The sequence below is a fragment of the Triticum aestivum genome, chromosome 5A (assembly GCF_018294505.1).
Source record: "Triticum aestivum cultivar Chinese Spring chromosome 5A, IWGSC CS RefSeq v2.1, whole genome shotgun sequence".
NCBI classification, from domain to species: domain Eukaryota; kingdom Viridiplantae; phylum Streptophyta; class Magnoliopsida; order Poales; family Poaceae; genus Triticum; species Triticum aestivum.
This window is the reverse complement of record NC_057806.1, coordinates 231,554,533-231,563,607: the sequence shown is the minus strand read 5'-3', so window position 1 is coordinate 231,563,607 and position 9,075 is coordinate 231,554,533. Positions and strand designations below refer to the sequence as shown.

The following is a 9,075-nucleotide window of genomic DNA, read 5'->3' as shown; positions in this document are numbered from 1 at the left end:
CCAAAGAAAGTTCATCCCTACAAAATCATATAGTTTAGTCATGTTTCATTTTCGTCACACAAGAATGCTATCATCATGCACAACCCCGATGACAAGCCAAGCAATTGTTTCATACTTTAGTAATCTCAAACCTATAAACTTTCACGCAATATATGAGCGCGAGCCATGAACATAACACTATGGGTGGAATAAAATATAATGAAGGGGGGTTATGTGAAGAAGATAAAAAGGAGAAAGTCTCACATCAACGAGGCTAATCAATGGGCTATGGAGATGCCCACCGATTGATGTTAATGCAAGGACTAGGGATTGACATGCAACGAATGCACTAGAACTATAAATATATGAAAACTCAACAAAAAAACTAGTGGGTATGCATCCAACTTGCTTGCTCACGAAGACCTAGGACACTTGAGGAGGCCCATTTAAAAGATAAAAGAGGCTAGACAACTCCCCTCCAGAAGGCTCCCCCGATTGAGCCTTCGTGGGTCGTCGGATCTGGCTCTCGGACACGCCTGAGCCGTTGGATCTTCACGACGGTTAAATCAGTTTTCACCTCACGATCGTTTTTCACTAGCCAATTACGGGTGGGCTCGCGCGACACGCTGGTTGGCTGGGTCGCCTGTTTCCGCGTGCAGGCCGTTTTGTCCAATCCCCACCACGCGCTCCGCACCCAATCCCCCGTCTCCCCAGGCCCCAGCCCCCACCGGACAAACCCTAGCCTCACCAAGCCCCACATCTCGCGCTCCTCCCTCCTCCATCCTCGTTAGCCGCCGCCGCCGTTCTGCCTCCCTCCTCTCTCCCCTACAACCACGTCGCCGGGAGGAAGCCGCTGTTCGTGGCACCATGCCGCTGCCGGGGTGTTGCGTACGCTTCGTTCCCCACAGCCCCTCCCTCATCCTCGCTCATCACCGCCGCTGCCTGCTACTCCCGGGGCGGCCGAGCGCCAACGATGCGGCAATGGCTGTTCCAGGAGGCGAGGGTGAGGGCGCGGGAGTTGGGCATTGGGCACGTGGACAAGGAGGGAGGAGTCAACTTGAGGGAGGAGATGAGAGGTGAGGGTTGGCAGCTATTGCAGGGAGAGGAGGAGGAGTCTGGAGGCAATGGACGATTTTTTTAGGGTGGTCGGCGACCTACAGCCTACAGGCAACGGTGAGCTCTCCCTTTCCCCGACTACGCTCCTCTCTCACATCAGATCGGATCGGACCCCTGATTTCTTTTTCTGTTCGATTCAGTCCGTAGTAGCAGCAGGCGACCTGCAGCAGCTCCTTCCTACCTTCCATGGATGAGCTCTTCGGAGACGCCGTCCAGCCCGACCACGACCACGACTACCCCACGCACAAGGTCCCTTCCTGCCCCCCCACCTTCTTCCATGGATTAAGACACTACATACACTGCTGCTGCTGTTTTTCAAATGAATGAACGAAACTTCCTTCCTTATTTCTAGAGGAAGGTTGATTCATTTGTCAAATTCATTCCACCGAAGCCATCTGCTCCGCCCACCAACCCGCCCAGAAAGGTAGTTACAGTGAATTGATGTTCGCACTGAGGCCGGAGGCGAGAGGCGAGGGCACGGAGGTCGGTGGCAAGTGCTCAGGAGAGAAGAGGAAGGCGGCGGCGCTGGGCGGTGGCTGCGGTTTACACGAGAGGGAGGTGACCCGCCCAGAAAGGTAGTTACAGTGAATTGATGTTCATATGAACTTCAATGATGTGAACTTTTTATTAGATCTGAGTTGCAATCCTCAATTTTTTTAGGTTTGAGTAGCAATGCTCCTGCTCTACTAGCTATGACATTTTCCATGCTTTTTCTTCTAATATCATATAGCGTCCATGCTTGTGGGTTCAACTTGACGAGCTTTTTTCACCTTCCATCCTGTTTTAAGCTCTGTTGATGGATGATTTCTGCCATATTTATGGAGGGGGAGGACGCCAACTACTAGGAGAAGGATCAGTTTAGCAAGTACAGGATGTAATTCTCTTATGATTGTGGGTAGATGCCTCCTTTATTTAGTTACCAGAGTTGTTCACTATTGAATATGCAAATTCAACATCCTTTATATAATGGGATCTTATGAACTCTTTTTGAAGATTGCTGAGAAGCGCAACCTTTTGATCTTGGAGAACCGCAAGTTTGCTGACATTAAAAACACATTCATTATGCAAGACGAATGGTGAGAAATGTGTTATTCCCTATCCTTCCATTCTATTTGCATATTCACGCAGTATGCTTAGTTTTTTCCTTTCAAGATGAATATTCTACACATGAGAGCAATATACTTGGTATTATTGATGCTCATATAATTCCTGGACCTGGAATTGTTGATGGCTTGAGGCTTAAAGTATGTTATGTGTTGCATACCTAATAAATATTAGCAAGCTAATGTTGCAGCTTGACAGATGTTGTGATAACTTCTCCTTTTTCTGTTTGTTAATATCCACTTCGAACTGAGCAGCCATGATCCGGATTTCCTCTATGTAGCTATGAGATGCATGCAGTTCGTTATTGTGTATCATGTGCTAAAACATTGATTATTTGACAATGAACACATGGCAATGCCTTAACTATTCAACTTGCCTAGCTCAGTATTTTAACCAATAGAGAAGTTTTTTTTGTTGCTTTCCCTTTTGTTAGATATTTTGCTTTTTGTATGTTGAGGGGAGATGGATATGGCCTCAGGACTAAACGCACAGACCACATGAAGTGATCTGATGGTAGGTAAAGTATTTTTTATTGGCAATGCTAATGTCTGGACCAGCTCAATGGTTTTAACTCTATGATGTTCAGTTTAGCATATCACATGTACAAATGCATATATACAAATTGTGGTGGGCAACTCACTATTTAGACGACGTGACTATTCTCTTGATAAGGAGAGTCCCACCATACTCATGTGAGAGTTAGGCGTGGTAGTGGGTAGTGTTTTCTCATCATCCATTATGTGTTTCTTCTGTCTAGCTCGAAGTTGCTTAGTTAGATAATGATTCGCAAATTCTAGCATTGCATGTTGCCTGACACTTTTGCATTAGCATTGAATTGCAGCCTGCATTTTTGCAGCCCGCGAGGCGTGTAAATGTTGGACTATTGTTTCTCCGCTGATGCACATGTTTCGCCACAGAGACAGTACTCTGTGTGTGTGTGATCTCTGGAATTAGTTTTTATGTTTCTCTATGTTGAGTACTTTTGTAATCTCCACGGGTGTGTTTCGTATTTTCTATGTACCCTCTGTCATTCTTTTAAGTGTTTAATGTTTTCTTTTGTAGTTTTTGATATTTAGGTGCAGTCACGTTTCATTTGTCGCAGACCTGCACCCGTTAGGAAAATCATAGTTTCATTTCGATCATGTTTCTTTAAGTTGTTCAGTGTTTGTTCATTATGTAGTAGAGTAAGCAGTACATTTTGTCCATCAGTTAAATCACTCATGTCACATTCAGTTGATTGATTAGGTTTAGTTTTTGTTCCTTTCTCTTTGTTCCTTCAGTTTTTTGTTCCTTTATTTAGTCATTGTGCTTGCATCATTTGCCAGTATTTTAGTCCATCTCAATAGACCCCTATGATTCTTCATAGTTTATCTCTTTCGTAGATCAGACTTTTCCACTTTGTTAGTTAGGCTAATTTATGCTTTTTTCAGTTTTTAGTCTTTACATGATTTAGTTGGACAGTGTGTTTGGTATTTCAATAGTTCAGTAGTTTCATACTTTCATTTAATTAAATAGTCTTATTTTTAGTCTCAGTACTTCAGGTTTAGTTTCCAAACAAGTACTTTTTTACTCATGTGGTTTTCGGTCTTTTGACTATATGTGGTTTTCAATCTTTTCATCTCTTGGTTTACTTGTCATTCTTAATTTATCCGCCTTACTATTCTCAGTCTTGTTTTTTATTGAGAGACACAACCTTTTCAATACACTTCTATTTTAATTTTTCATAACAACGGCTGTTTTTTTGTTTCAACTTTGACTCTATGCTATTAAAGTAAACCAAGTATATTAAAATAAACCAACTATATTCATATATGCCTCAGTAATTGGTATAGCCGTTTTTTATCGAGAGAGACAACATTTCAAAACACTTCTATCTTCATTTTTCATACCAACGAATATTTTTTGTGCTGACATGTGAGTTAATTATTTGGAAAAAATATAATCATATATGTATTGCCAACAATTTTTATGTTTAAAGCAACCAATTTTGTGAAAAGAGTGGAGAGAAAGATACATGTGCAATTTCTTGATGTTACAGCGGATGGATACTCGATCTTTAAACATAAGCACACATGAATAGGTACAAATTCGAGGAAAGCCAATGAAATAGTTGTCTGTACACATATGTGCCAGTTTTATACCTGGTTGTCTGGTTGCATTATTTGTCCGGTTTCAATTCAGTTTGAGTAGATTGTTATCCGTGAGCGATACTTGCTACTATTTGTACCCATGCACCAATTTGCATACCTATTTTAGGCACAGAAACCAACCATGACTGAAAATCATGTATATATAATTTACTATGATTCATGGTGAGAAAATCATGATTTAATAAACGAAAGGTGGTTTGTTTTGCTAACAGTACTGAGTATAAATGTAAATCGCAGATCGTACGCTGCTGCTACGGGCTCCATGTTGTTTATGCTAGACAACACAACGGTGCTTGTGTTATCTATAGTTGAAGTCGCAGTTTAATATTCTTTGCTTTATGCTTGTGTTATATGTGGTTGAAGGGACATCCTTGTTAGTTTGCATGGTCTATGTAAGAAGGAGCAGTACAATGCTTGTCAAGTTTGTTTATATTCTGATGGCTGTTGAATTCTGGACAATGGAGACATGAATTTGTTACGTACATAGGTACTAGGCATAGGATACTTTACTCATTGATGACATGTAGTTTTAGAGAACTTCTGAAAATTCCAATTCAGGTTTTCTGTGTTCCATTCAGGAAGAACGCACAGTCTACACTGGGGTATAAAATTATCTACTACTTACCTTTGTGTCTCGACATATGCTTGTGATGCATCGTGCTGCCAGAGGCCAACATTATCCAGTATCATAGCGATGCCAAAAATGCCTATTGGTTACTCCGCATATTCTCATCTGATTTCTCACATATAGATATTAATTTCCTTTCATGGGAGACCTTCATTACATTTCAGCGGCGGTTGTGGATGTGATTGGCGGTTGAGGGAGGGTCTCCGACTAGAGCAGCAGGAGCAAGGTGCTCGAGGAAGTTCAGGTTTGCCTCTACATCCTCTCTCTTTCCTCCACTTTGTTCTTGCATTTAGATGATACAATTTGTGATCATGTGTATGTGCATTTATGAGATCTTTGCTGCTAGGCACAGAGTTTATGGTTACTGAAATTGGGTAATAGAACATGGTTGTTGTGCCTTTTTCCCTTGTTCTTTTGAAATGCAACATGACAGTAGCCAATGTCATATATCAGGGTTGTAAACCTATTAGATTTGGGACAAAGGAAAGTATGAAGATCTTCTTATTATTGCAAAGTAAAAGTTGATATTAGTGCCAACTTAGGTGATCTGGTCCGAAGGGGTATCTCAGCTTTATGAGTTGATAGTATATTTGCATCTAAGAATAAACCTTAGCTTTTAGATAGAATTTATGAGTGAAAGTATTCTGGTGTATACCATCCTTTGTGCAGGATTGTCATGGTTATTGTGTATGTCAATTTTGTTGACAAAATAGATCCAAATGATATCTTTTTCGGTGTCTTATGGTAGATATATTTGGTCTGCTGTTTCATGAATTCTTTGGCTTTATGATTAATATTCCCAGATATTTGAACAAAATTTAGCTATTAAATATACATCCCAGGAAATTTACATTATTACAGTGGGGCACTCCTTTGCACGGTTTTCAGTATAAGAGATTTAACCTTTTTTGCAGTATCATTCTCCCTGACGAATTACATGTAGGTTGTTGTTCTAATTACAAGCATGCTTTCAGCTCATGGTTCTTATATTTTTGTATTTTCCATAGGACAATTTTCTGGATTAATATCTATACTGGAGATCTAGGAGTCCACCCGAATTCAGTCTCCAAGAAGCCGTTCATCCAGGATCCACCAAAATTCAAATGATATGTGAAAAGCGTGTGCTAGATGTGGCCCCTATCCAGCGTTTTGATCTGTCCACTCAGGTGCTTTTGTCTAGGTGGTAACACAACAAGCTGCTTATCTTATACTCCCTCCGTTCCAAAATAGATGACTCAACTTTGTACTAACTTTAAAAAAGTTAGTACAAAGTTGAGTCATCTATTTTGGAACGGAGGGAGTAGAAACTTATTATACGTACAGTCCTATGTTCGTTCTGCTTGCATGTTAGAGAAAGAGCTTCTGCCCCTATGTAAGTAATCCTATGGGAATTAGCAACGTTGGCTGTACTTTCAAGCGGGTTGAATCCTATGCAAGTTTTTGGAGCAGTTGGGTTCCAGAACAAACGACTAGGTATTCCCAAAGAGGTCATTCCACTGGTGGCTAGCATAATATCTTCATGTCGGGACAAGTAAGATGACAGATCATTTCTCAAATAATATGCCGATGTTCTCAATTTTTATTTCCTATTCTTTTCTGCTACTTGCCTCACTAACTATGACCTCAACGATCTTTGGTGCAGCGATCCAAGCAAGCAACCATCATTCTACCAGCTCTTGTCATCGCTGAAGAAATTACAGTGGTTACATTGTTACGGAAAGCCTATGACAATTTGCGAGTGTTGTTTGTGCAATATACTGGTTTTATGGCAGGTGCATGTATGAATTCAGATGGTAGTGGTCTCCTTGTTTACAGTTATAAGAATAATAAAAATATTGATAATGGTCTTTCCACTATTACAATCTCATAGATTACATTACCTGCTTCCATTAGAAAGGAATTGTGGCTCATGGGTTTACTGGATGATCTTTTTGATAGACATTTTAAAAATAGCATGGTTTAACACATGGGCTTTCTATTACGAGTATCGAATATGTCCTTGCAAAATGAAACTATTTTCATCAACAACATGGCTTTAGCGGGTCTCTACGCCATTTTACATGCATATGCCTCAGTAATTGGTACAACCGTTTTTTATTGAGAGACACAACCTTTTCAATACACTTCTATTTTAATTTTTCATAACGATTGTTTTTTTGTTTCAACTTTGACTCTATGCTATTAAAGTAAACCAAGTATATTAAAATAAACTAACTATATTCATATATGCCTCAGTAATTGGTACAGCCGATTTTTATCGAGAGAGACAACATTTCAAAACACTTCTATCTTCATTTTTCATACCAATGAATATTTTTTTTGTTTCGGCTTTCACTCTATGCTATTAAAATAAATCAACTACTTTAAGATAAACCGGCTATATTATATCTTTTTTCCTTAGGTTTCTTATCTTTCCCCCTCTTTTTTCTAAGAAATATATGCATGCCCAAGTTTTCCATCATGATAACCGTGTTTTCAAACTTGCTAAAAAATACAACCAAGCCAACTTTGCTTTCTCATCATACTGCATGTTTTCAAACTTGCTAAAAAAATACAGCCAAGCCAGCTTTACTCTCTCATCATCCCAAGAAATATATGCATGCACAAATTTTTCATCATGATAACAATCATTTCAAACTTGCTAAAAAAATACAACCATGCCAACTTTACTACCTTGTCATAGTGGCCATTTTTTCAGATTGAACATTTTCATATTATGCAAAATTTCCCTTTTCCCAGACTATGGTTTAGTTCAAGGTTCTTGCAGCATGAAACTATTTTCATTGACAACATGTCTTCAGCAGGTCTCTGCCCCATTTGGCGCAACGGGTCAACTAGTTGATGGAATATACAAGCCAAGTTCTATAATGAAAAATTCCCACTAGTATATGAAAGTGATAACACGAAAGACTCTCTACTATGAAGATCATGGTGCTACTTTGAAGCACAAGTGTGGTAAAAGGATAGTAACATTGTCCCTTCTTTCTTTTTCTCTCATTTTTTGGGCCTTTTGTTATGGTCTTTCTCTTTTTTTGGGCCTTCTTTTTTTATGGCCTTTTTTTATTCCTCACTTGAGACAATGCTCTAATAATGATGATCATCACACTTTTATTTATTTACAACTCAATGATTACAACTCGATACTAGAACAAAGATGACTCTATATGAATGCCTCCGGCGGTGTACCGGGATATGCAATGAACCAAGAGTGATATGTATGAAAGAATTATGAATGGTGGTTTTGCCATAAATACCATGTCAACTACATGATCATGCTAAGCAATATGACAATGATGAATGTGTCATGATGAACGGAATGATGGAAAGTTGCATGGCAATATATCTCGGAATGACTATGGAAATGCCATAATAGGTAGGTATGGTGGCTGTTTTGAGGAAGATATAAGGAGGTTTATGTGTGAAAGAGCGTATCATATCACGGGGTTTGGATGCATCGGCGAAGTTTGCACCGACTCTCAATGTGAGAAAGGGCAATGCACGGTACCGAAGAGGCTAGCAAGGATGGAAGGGTGAGAGTGCGTATAATCCATGGACTCAACATTAGTCATAAAGAACTCACATACTTATTGCAAAAATTTACAAGACATCAAAAGACCATCGCTCGTCCCTGACCGCCACTCATAAGGAAGACAATCAAATAACACCTCATGTTTCAAATTTGTTGCATAACGTTTACCATACGTGCATGCTTCGGGACTTGCAAACCTCAACACAAGTATTTCTCAATTTCACAACTACTCAACTAGCATGACTTTGATATTATTACCTCCATATCTCAAAACAATCATCAAGCATCAAACTTTTCTTAGTATTCAACACACTCATACGAAAGTTTTATTATTAATCTTGCATACCAAGCATATTAGGATTTTAAGCAAATTACCATGCTATTAAGACTCTCAAAATAATCTAAGTGAAGCATGAGAGAACAATAGTTTCTATAAAACAAATCCACCACCGTGCTCTAAAAGATATAAGTGAAGCACCAAAGCAAAACTATAAGGCTCAAAAGATATAAGTGAAGCACATAGAGTATTCTATCAAATTACAAATCATGTATGGCTCTCTCAAAAGGTG

At 39.5% G+C, this 9,075-nt stretch overlaps 1 long non-coding RNA gene across 6 annotated transcripts; it reads left to right on the top strand.

Moving 5' to 3' along the window:
* The first annotated feature begins 664 nt into the window (after nucleotides 1–664).
* LOC123102861 (uncharacterized) lies at nucleotides 665–7,819 on the top strand. Of its 6 annotated transcripts, none has more exons than XR_006449442.1 (7): nucleotides 665–1,152; nucleotides 1,236–1,344; nucleotides 1,448–1,670; nucleotides 1,884–5,221; nucleotides 5,985–6,508; nucleotides 6,620–6,749; nucleotides 7,782–7,819. It is a non-coding gene; the product is annotated as an uncharacterized lncRNA (long non-coding RNA). The 6 variants fall into 6 exon arrangements; XR_006449441.1 differs by lacking the exon at nucleotides 7,782–7,819 and having other exon boundaries at nucleotides 666–1,152; nucleotides 1,884–1,969; nucleotides 2,089–5,221; nucleotides 6,620–6,824; XR_006449439.1 differs by lacking the exon at nucleotides 7,782–7,819 and having other exon boundaries at nucleotides 666–1,152; nucleotides 1,884–1,986; nucleotides 2,089–5,221; nucleotides 6,620–6,824.
* Nucleotides 7,820–9,075: the final 1,256 nt, after the last annotated feature.